Source organism: Vombatus ursinus, unplaced genomic scaffold, assembly GCF_900497805.2.
Source record: "Vombatus ursinus unplaced genomic scaffold, bare-nosed wombat genome assembly UNPS02014791.1, whole genome shotgun sequence".
In the NCBI taxonomy this organism is placed as follows: Eukaryota; Metazoa; Chordata; class Mammalia; order Diprotodontia; family Vombatidae; genus Vombatus; species Vombatus ursinus.
The window spans coordinates 40,558,579-40,567,904 of record NW_020954569.1 but is presented as its reverse complement, the minus strand read 5'-3'; the positions used below and the strand labels follow the sequence as shown (position 1 = coordinate 40,567,904).

The window sequence follows — 9,326 nt, the reverse complement described above, 5'->3', positions numbered from 1 at the left end:
TGGTTTTCTGGTAGTCCAATAATTTTTAAATTATTTCTCTTGGATCTATTTTCTAGGTCAGTTGTTTTTTTCTAATGAGATATTTTACATTGTCTTTCATTTTTCTCATTCTTTTGATTTTGTTTTACTATTTCTTGATTTCTTGTAAAGTTATTAGCTTCCACTTGCTCCATTCTAAAATTTCTTCAGTGAACTTTTGGACCTCCTTTTCCATTTAGCCAATTCTTTTTTTTTTTTTTTAACTTTAGACTTTAGATTTATTTAGGGTTATTTTATACAGGTTTATATAACATCTAGTTTAATCTAGAACAAGACAGCTCCTCCTCAGTGACACCCTGGCCTAAGTATATTTGTTTTACATATTCAGCAGGAAGATACATTAAACATGGAAGCTTTTCAACTTGTGGTACTGAATGATCATCTACACAGGACATCCTTCAAAAGCTACAATTAAGGACCTTCCTAGTTTCTTAGTAATACAAGCCTGGTTGAAATCTTCTGTTCCATTTGCTTGACATTCATGTTTAATGCCTGGAAATTTCTTTTTGATTGCATCCTTGGAGCTTGCATAGATCTTTTTACTTTTGAGAGGGGCTAGTTCTGTTTGTTTGTTTTTTTTTTCAGTTGGGCAATGGGGGTTAAATGACTTTCCCAGGGTCACACAGCTAGTTAAGTGTTATGTGTCTGAGGCCAGATTTGAACTCAGGTCCTCCTGAATCCAGGGCCGGTGCTCTATCCACTGCGCCATCTAGCTGCCCCGAGAGAGGCTAGTTCTGGTGCCCATAAAAAAAAAAATTAAAAAAAAAACAAAACACATCATTTCTTCTTTTCTTGATTCCTTTGTTTCGAAGCTTGCATCATATAAAGCTTGAAAGCATCAGTAATGCTTACACCAGCATCTCCCATTAAGATCTCTTTGCCTTCTTCCACAATGATGCAGTTTTTGTCAGCACTGAGACAAAAGATAACTGCCTTCTTTCTTTTTTTTTTTTTTTCACTTCTTTGGTGTGGAACATTTCAGAACCTTCATGTCATAGAAAATGCTGCATACTTCATCAGCTACTTGCATTCCTGAGGCCATCTTTCCAAAGTAGAAGATCTGGAGCCCAGTCTGGTCCCTGGGCCAGCTGGGGAGGGGAGGAGGGAGAGCTGAGAGTCTAGGCACTGCTATGGTCTAGAGTGCAGAGGAGCGTCTTCTTCCTGGGAGTCTGAGGAAAGGAACAGCCAGAGCTGGTGGGGAGGGAAGGTAGTGCGCGAGGCTGTCGGGGGGAGCAAGCAGGTGAGCCAGTAAGACTGTCAGGGAGAGCAAGTGGGTGAGTCAATTCTTTTTTAATTAAAGCATTCTTCTTACAGACTTTTTGGACCTCTTTTACCATTTGGCCTAGTCTGTTTTTTAAGGTGCTATTTTCTTCAGTATTTGGATGTGTGTGTGTGTGTGTGTGTGTGTGTGTGTGTGTGTGTGTGTGTATCTCCTTTACCAAGCTGGTGACTTGTTTCTCATGATTTTCTTGCATCACTCTAACTTCTCTTCCCAATTTTTCCTCTACCTCTTTTACTTGCTTCTCAAAATCCTTTTTGAGCTTTTCCATGGCCTGAGACCAATTCATATTTTTCTTGGAGGCTTTGGATGGATGAGCTTTGACTTGTTGTTTTCTTCTCAGTGTGTTTTTTGATCTTCCTTGTCACCATTGTTACTTTCTATAGTCAGAGTTTTTCCATCATTTGCTCATGGTCCCAGCCTTTTATGTGACTTTAAACTCTTTGTGAAGGCAGGCTCTGCTTCCAGGGTGGAAGGTATACTGTCTCAAGTTTCAGGGATTTTGTGCAGCTGTTTTCAGAGATACTTCTAGGAACATGTTTTAAGTACTTCCAAGTTTGTACGATCTAAGGAGAGGTACATACTACTCTCCTGGCCTGTGCTTTGATCTTTGAGTGACCACAAGCTCTGTTTTCCTGCCCTGGAACTGTAAGTAGGATCCCTCCTCCACTGGTGGCCACAAGCTCTGCTATGTTAATACTCCTCCTCTCCCTGGGACTGCCACCTAGCACTGTGATCCACATCTAGTATGACCAAAGCAACAGAGCTAAAAAGACCCATATAATCTCCTTATGACCAGTTGTTCAACCCCTTTACCATCTGTGGGCTGAGAGCTCTAGAAGCAGCTGTGGCTGCTGCCACTGCCACTGCCACTGCCATTGCTGAATCAGTCACTCCCAAGGTCTGCTCCTGGTTTGCTCTGGCTGAGGCTGTGCTGGCTCAGCCCACACTGGACTGGGCTCCACTACCACCCAAGTGCTTCAGACCCATCCTGCTGACTTTATCTTTGGTGTCTGTGGACTAAGATGTCTGGAAACCACCTTTGCTGCCAGTGATTCAGTCACCCCAAGGCCTGCGTTAGGTTTGCTGTGGCTGGGACTGTGTGGGTGCAGACTGCTCTGGACTCTTCTCTCATCCTCTGTCTTTTTGTGGGTTCTGCTGCTCTAGAATTTGTTTAGAGTCATTTTTTAAAAAGGTATTTGGAGTAATTTGGGGGAGAGCTCAGGGGAGTCTCCTCCCCCTATTGAACCTAAAGTGAGGATTTTTGATTTTCTAAATATGTCAGATTTTATTAGGATATATTATATATCCATTATTGTCCATTTTATTGTTCCAAAAGAGTATGTCAAGATGAGTATTACATAGCTATTAGTTCCTTAAATCTATTTTATCAATGAGCTTTGATTTCATAATAGCAATAATGTCCTTGACCTACACAAACACAATTAGAGCTTTCTCTTTGATTCCTTTTTATGTGTTTTGCCTAGAGAAGTCTAGTATATTGTTATTGCTATTTTAATTCTTATTGTTAATAATAATCATATTCTCATATTTTTCACTGGTGCCAATAAGTCATAAATAACATATTCAGCCACAACCTTCCTTTTGATATATTTATGTTCATGAAGTCTTATGTGCTGAGGGAGACCAAAGTATTTAGAAGCATCTTCATTGGTGGGTCCTCTGGCTTTATGCTCAAAGACTATAGTCTCTTCTTTCCATAGTACATGTTAATATTTTTATATTTATCAAGTCAAAATGATATTTTTATGTCAATGGAGAAAGATTTCACAAGATTAAGTCATTGTTTAATGTGTGCAATTATTGCTGTTTTTTGTTAAGCCATTTAGCTTGGCATCATCCATATACATTAAGTTTTGAATGTTTTTTGTTTACTTTCTTTTGCAAAAGCATTTTGTCTTATTTAGGAGATATGATAATGGATTTCAGGCTAAAAAACATGTTGGCTGTAACCATTTTGCTAAAAAATTATGTTTTATATGAATTGTCCTTTAAATTTAAATGCTGGTTTTTTTTAAGTATAATTTTTCATCTAGTTTGCGAAAACTAGAAAATTCTAGTTTTCTCACTTTATAGGCATCCTGTGATAAAGGAAATATAATAAAGTGAATAACACAGTTTTTGGTTTTCTAATGCACACAAAAGTTATGTTTATACTACACTGTACTCTAATAAGTGTATAATATTATTTCTATAAACAATGTAATACCTAACTAAAAATATAATTTATTGCTAAAAAATGCTAATCATCATCTGACCCTTTAGTGAGTCATAATCTTTTTTTTGCTGGTGGAGGGTCTTGCCTTAGTGTTGATCGCTTTTGACTGATAAGGGTCATTGTTTCTGAAGGTTGGGGTGGCTGCAGCAACTTCTTAAAATAAGACAACAATGAAGTTTGCTGCAATGATCAACTCTTCCTTTTATTTGAAAACTTTGAGCCCAATGTAAGGTTATTAATTGGCCTAATTTCAATATTGTGTCTTAGAGAATAGGGAGTTCTAAGGAGGGGGAACGAGACAGGGAATGCTTTGAGTAAAGAATATAAACACATATTTGACCTATTTTTTGCTGGTATAGTTATGTTTTGATAATAAACATTTGAAGTCTACTGTTAAAATGGTATTAGAGGAGCAGAGCCAAGACGGCAGAGTAAAGGCAGCACATGACCTAATTCCCCTCCAAACAACCTTAAAATAACCCCTCAAATTGAATTCAGAGGGGGAGAACCAAAAAAAGGTCAGGATGAAACATGTTTCCAGCCCAAGGCAGCTTAAGAAGGAATCAAAGTTATCTATAGTCACATTCATTTTTTTTTCTAAATCACTACTGATTAGAGAATTACAAATTAAAACAACTCTGAGGTAACACCTCACACCTATCAGATTATCTAATATGACAGAAAGGGAAAATGGTAAATGTTTGAGGGGTTGTGGAAAAATTGGAACACTATTGTGTTTGTGCTGTTGTGAAACAGTTAAACCATTTTAGTGAACAATTTGTTCCAAAGGGCTGTGTGACTTTGTGTACCCTTTTACTAACAATACCACTACTAACTAGATCTGTGTCCCAAAGACCTCAAAGTAAAAGGTAAATGACCTATGTGTATGAAACTATTTATAGCAGCTGTTTTTGTGGTGATAGTGAAATAGAAATTTATGGAATGTTTATCAGTTGGGGGATCGGCTGAACATGCTGTGGTATATAATTGTTATGGAATACTGTGTGATATAAGAACTGATGAGAAGGATGTTTAAAAAAAAAACCCGAAAAGATTTATATGAACTGATGCAAAGTGAAGCAGACCTGAGAGGATGTACAGCATCATATAATATTGTATTATAATCACTTATGAATGGCTTACTTGTTCTGATCTTCAAATTATAGAAACTTTGAACACTATATTGTTCATTTAAGGACAACAAAAAACTCACAGAAAGGAATCTGAAAAACAAAAGTGTAATTTCAAAGGATGTGTGATGAAAAATGCTATCTACCTCCAGAAAAAGAACTGATAGAGTTTGAATGCAGATTGAAACATAATTTTTTTTAACTTTGTTTTTTTCTGTTTTATTTTGCAATGTGGTTAATATGGCAATATATATTTGCATTACTTAACATGTATATTCTATATTAAATTGCTTGCCTTCTCAAGGAGGTGGAATGATAAGGAAAGAGGAATAAAATTTGGAACTCAGACTTTTTTAAAGAAGTGAATGTTAAATTGTTTTACATTTAATTGAGAAATACTTAACAAAATAAAAACATATATTCAAAACAATATTAGAATTCTTAATGAATAAAAATTAGTTAGAGATGGGGAGTAAAGTTACTTGCTATTAATTAAACACCACATTTGAACCAAAAATTACATATAGCTAGCCCTGTCACTTTCCAGTTTTACAAAGAAACTAGATTTACAATCACTTTTCTTCACATAACCATCTTTATCCTTTATTAGATGAAAAATATTTAAGCTGTTACTCATTTAATAAAATTTCCTTTTTTTTAAAAATTGGTCTTTTAGCCATAAAAACAACCAGAACTCAGGGGTCCTCTTTTAGCTCTGAATTATTTACTTCTCATTCCTCTGCAGAATCATTTTTATTGAAGTTGAGCAAGTTATTCTGTTTTTGCTTTTGTTTTTTTTTTTGTTGGTGTGTGTTTGTTTTGTTTTGTTTTTGCTTTGAATTGTATCATTGTAGCCTTTCAACTTTGGCTTTAATTTGCTGATTAAAGGAAATGACAATTTCTGATACACTTTTGTTTTTCACATTCTTTTCTTTGAGGTTTTTGTTGCCCTTAAACGGAGAATATGTTGTTCAAGTTTTCTGTAATGTGAAGATATTGATGTTTCCATTGCCTTTCTGCAGATCTTCATTAGCTCTTGTCATTTCTGAAATGTGTTTGATACCTTTCCTTCGGGTGTAATTCCTTGATGGCTCTAATATTATTTCTGTGGTTCTTATTATTGCAATACCTATTGTGTATATATACACATATGTATGTGCATATACACATATGTGTATGTGTGTACATATACATACATGTATGCATAGATACATATATGCATGATATGGTCATGTGCCAATCCTGCATCATTTTTACTTTCTGACAAATATATGGAAGAATTCATTCGAGACATTTATAAAAATGTAAACTTTATGTATTCATGCCATCAGACTCTGAAAGTACTTTTTGATATTTAATATTCTCATGAAATTATGCTTACCTATTTTTTCATTGTAATTTGATATATTAGTCGTATTTTGTATTTGTTTTATAGTTTATGGGATTTGTAAGAAGTGAAGATTTTCAATGGCCTTAGTTTCTTCAGCTATTTTTCCTTCAGATTTGAATACTTTTGCAATATTATTTTTTAATTTTATCTAGTCTAAGCTTAAGGATGATACTTTTCTTTTAAAAAAATAATTATTCATCTACAATGGTCAGCAATTCTTTTTTGTGTTACTTGGAATTGATGGGACAAATGACCAAAAAGGATTTAAAAGTCTTTTCCTATAACTGATGAGATCTCTTTCCAATTTTCTTAAGTTTTAGTCCTGGCAAATAAACAAACCATTAATATCTTCAAATCATTCCATATGCACTCATATTTTGCACTCATATGCACTTTAGCTGTCAGTACTTAACTTCACTAAGTTGAGTGAACTACTGACCTTTCCTTTTGCTTTTCCCCTTTTCCTTGCCTTGCCTTGCCTTTCCCTTTCTTTTGCAAAAGTTGTATCTTACTTTCTTGAGGAACAAGAATTTTGTGAGTATATGAGGATTCCTTCCATGTCTTCACAGTGACTATTCATGTTTCCAAGTTCCCACTGTAAATTACCCCGGTCAGTATTACCTTGGCTTTTTTTTTTTTTTTTACTCCACATTCTCCACCCAACATGGACAAGTGTATTTCTGCTTAGAGGAAGCTGTCATCATCATCATCATCAAGAGTATCATTATAATGTTTATGGTCAGACTTCATCCTTGCATAACATAATGCTATAGGATTTCTTTAAATAGAGAATTGCTGGTAGTGACAAAGGCAAATAGTGACAAATAAGAAAGAGAAGGGGATCCAAAGCTGCCTTTGGTTACTGCTAATGCAAGACCATATATCAGGATCCTGTTCAGCTCAAAGTTTAAAGGAAGTCAGCCTCCAATAAATGAATCTTCTGATTCTTTGATATCATGTAGATTTATGTAAAATAACCAATAATAACTAAAGTTCATAGCGTGGGATTTGATAATCATATATTAACTCCATCTTAGGGAGTTTGTTATTATTGTTGTTGTTGTTGTTGTTATCAATGCTAATGATAATATATTATTGTGCCCAGCTATTGTGACCTCAATGAGGAAGAGCTAACAGGAAGTAAAATACCTGCTAGAGTCTCTGCAGTCTAGAGTTTGGTATACTGTATTTTTCCATTACCTAAAAGGATATGATACACAGAGATGTTTAGCATATAGCAGTATAACTAGTTCAGTGAAATGGGTGGGACACTAAGATCTCAGGATGGTTCCTGCTTGATTTATTACTTTACAGATTGAAACATCTTTTAAAAAGATTATCTTTCTGAGGACATTGATAACTTGTCTTCAGTTTATTATCACCATAAATGGCTCAGCTTCCCAAATACTTAGACTTGTACATTTGGATTAATTCTTCCCCATTACACTGCCGATATTTAATCTTTCACGAAAACCTGGTTGCATTTCCCCAGTGTTCTTGTTCTGGCTCTTCATGCATTTCAGGCATTTACTTAGTGCTGACTATGTGGCAGGCAATAGACATACAAAGGCAAAAATGAAACACACACTGCTTAAGGAATTATATCCTTGCATCTTTCTTAAAAATTTCTGTATCCTGAATTTATTGCCTAACCATCTTGTATCTGTACCATCCTGACTCCTTACTAGACTGCTCTGCCCCTAATCTCTCCCTACCACAGTGCATGTAGTATGCACAATTATAAAAAAAAAATATTCACCAGGCATCATGCTCATTGAATACATCTAATCATTCTTTTCTCATGGTAACTATGCCAAAAAAGAGTTAAGACGGTCAATACCCTTTTGGTGAAGATGTTGAGAAAAACAAAATGATTAAAAATCATCATGATGGGTTGTTGCTATAGGAGTCACAAATTCAGCCAGAATGACCCATGAGATCTAAATGAGTCACCCAGGATTTGAGTTGTTCATCCAGGCCTGCAGTAGGCCACCCATATAGCATACATTATCTAGATTAGATGTCCTTAAAACCATACTTTAAAAAAAAATCAGAGTGGTGACAATATGGACTCAGAGAGAAGGATTGGCATTATGAGTTAGGGATTAAGATGGTCATTAATATAAAGCACTGGCAAAATGCAGCACTACTCTTAACTCTAAAGCTTGTCTCTGTTGTAACTAAGTTCCAGGAGAAGGAATTAATTTTAGAGGTAATATTTGGGTGTTATTCTATAGCCAGCTACCTATAGCAGGTGTATACATGAGGGCTATCCATTTCAAGGTGTTTCACATTCAGCCTGTGCTACTGACTGATGATTAAAATAAGTTATAGAGAGATCAATTCTTGTTGAAAATATCAAAAGACAACCAACGGGGATGGGGGAGGGGGGTCTGTCTATTCACCATAGTGATAGAACATCGAGTTGTGACAGTTTTGAATACATCATTGACAACAACAACGATTTTTTAAAAAATGTCAGGTATGTCAAACTTATTTGATACATTTTCCTATCTGAATCTCACAACAACCTTATGAGTTATCTCCTACAAGTTTAATTGTTCTAATTTTAAAGAATAGAAAAGAGAGGTTAAGAGAGCTTAAGAGATTTTCCTGTGGTAAAAATGCTGTCAGAAGTGAGATTTGAGCCCATCCTATCTCCGTTCTCATTCTCTGCATTATCTTTTTGCATATTATCATGAGAGAACTCTGAACATACCCATATTAGGAAGACAGATACTGTCAGTTCCATTTATGGGCAAAAGGAAAGGAACAAGGTCCATGGGCCCAAATGTTTACAGTACGACTAAAAGTCAATAAGTTGTCAATGTAATTTAAGTTGAGCAAATAAATGAAAATAAATTGATCATTAAATAGTTGATAGACCTCCTTAACAAGACACTCAGGAATCACATGCCTTCTATACTATGAATGTACAAGTTTAAAGTAACATGATTACGGTGTACACCTGTGGACCCTATTGCACCACTCAGGCTGTGTGTTTTACTGTAGGTCAGGGCTGTTAATCACTAGAAGGCCTCAGGGTAGCTACATAGAGCCTTATTTATGGGCAAATCAAGAAACCGAAATACTGAACCGTGCCTGATTAGCTGCACTAATATGCTACTTGTGGCTAATTTCTGAGCTGCTTAACTCACAGGTGTTTGCCCTTGCCAATAAATCATGCCGTCTACCTCCTCTTTGCACTCTCAGTCCTGCCATGCATATGTGGAGCCTATTTAAGTGACA

The 9,326-nt window shown here is 35.6% G+C and overlaps 1 pseudogene; it reads right to left on the bottom strand.

Moving 5' to 3' along the window:
* Nucleotides 1-421: 421 nt before the first annotated feature.
* On the bottom strand, nt 422-1,085 carry LOC114048204 (annotated as a pseudogene).
* Between the last annotated feature and the right edge of the window lie 8,241 nt (nt 1,086-9,326).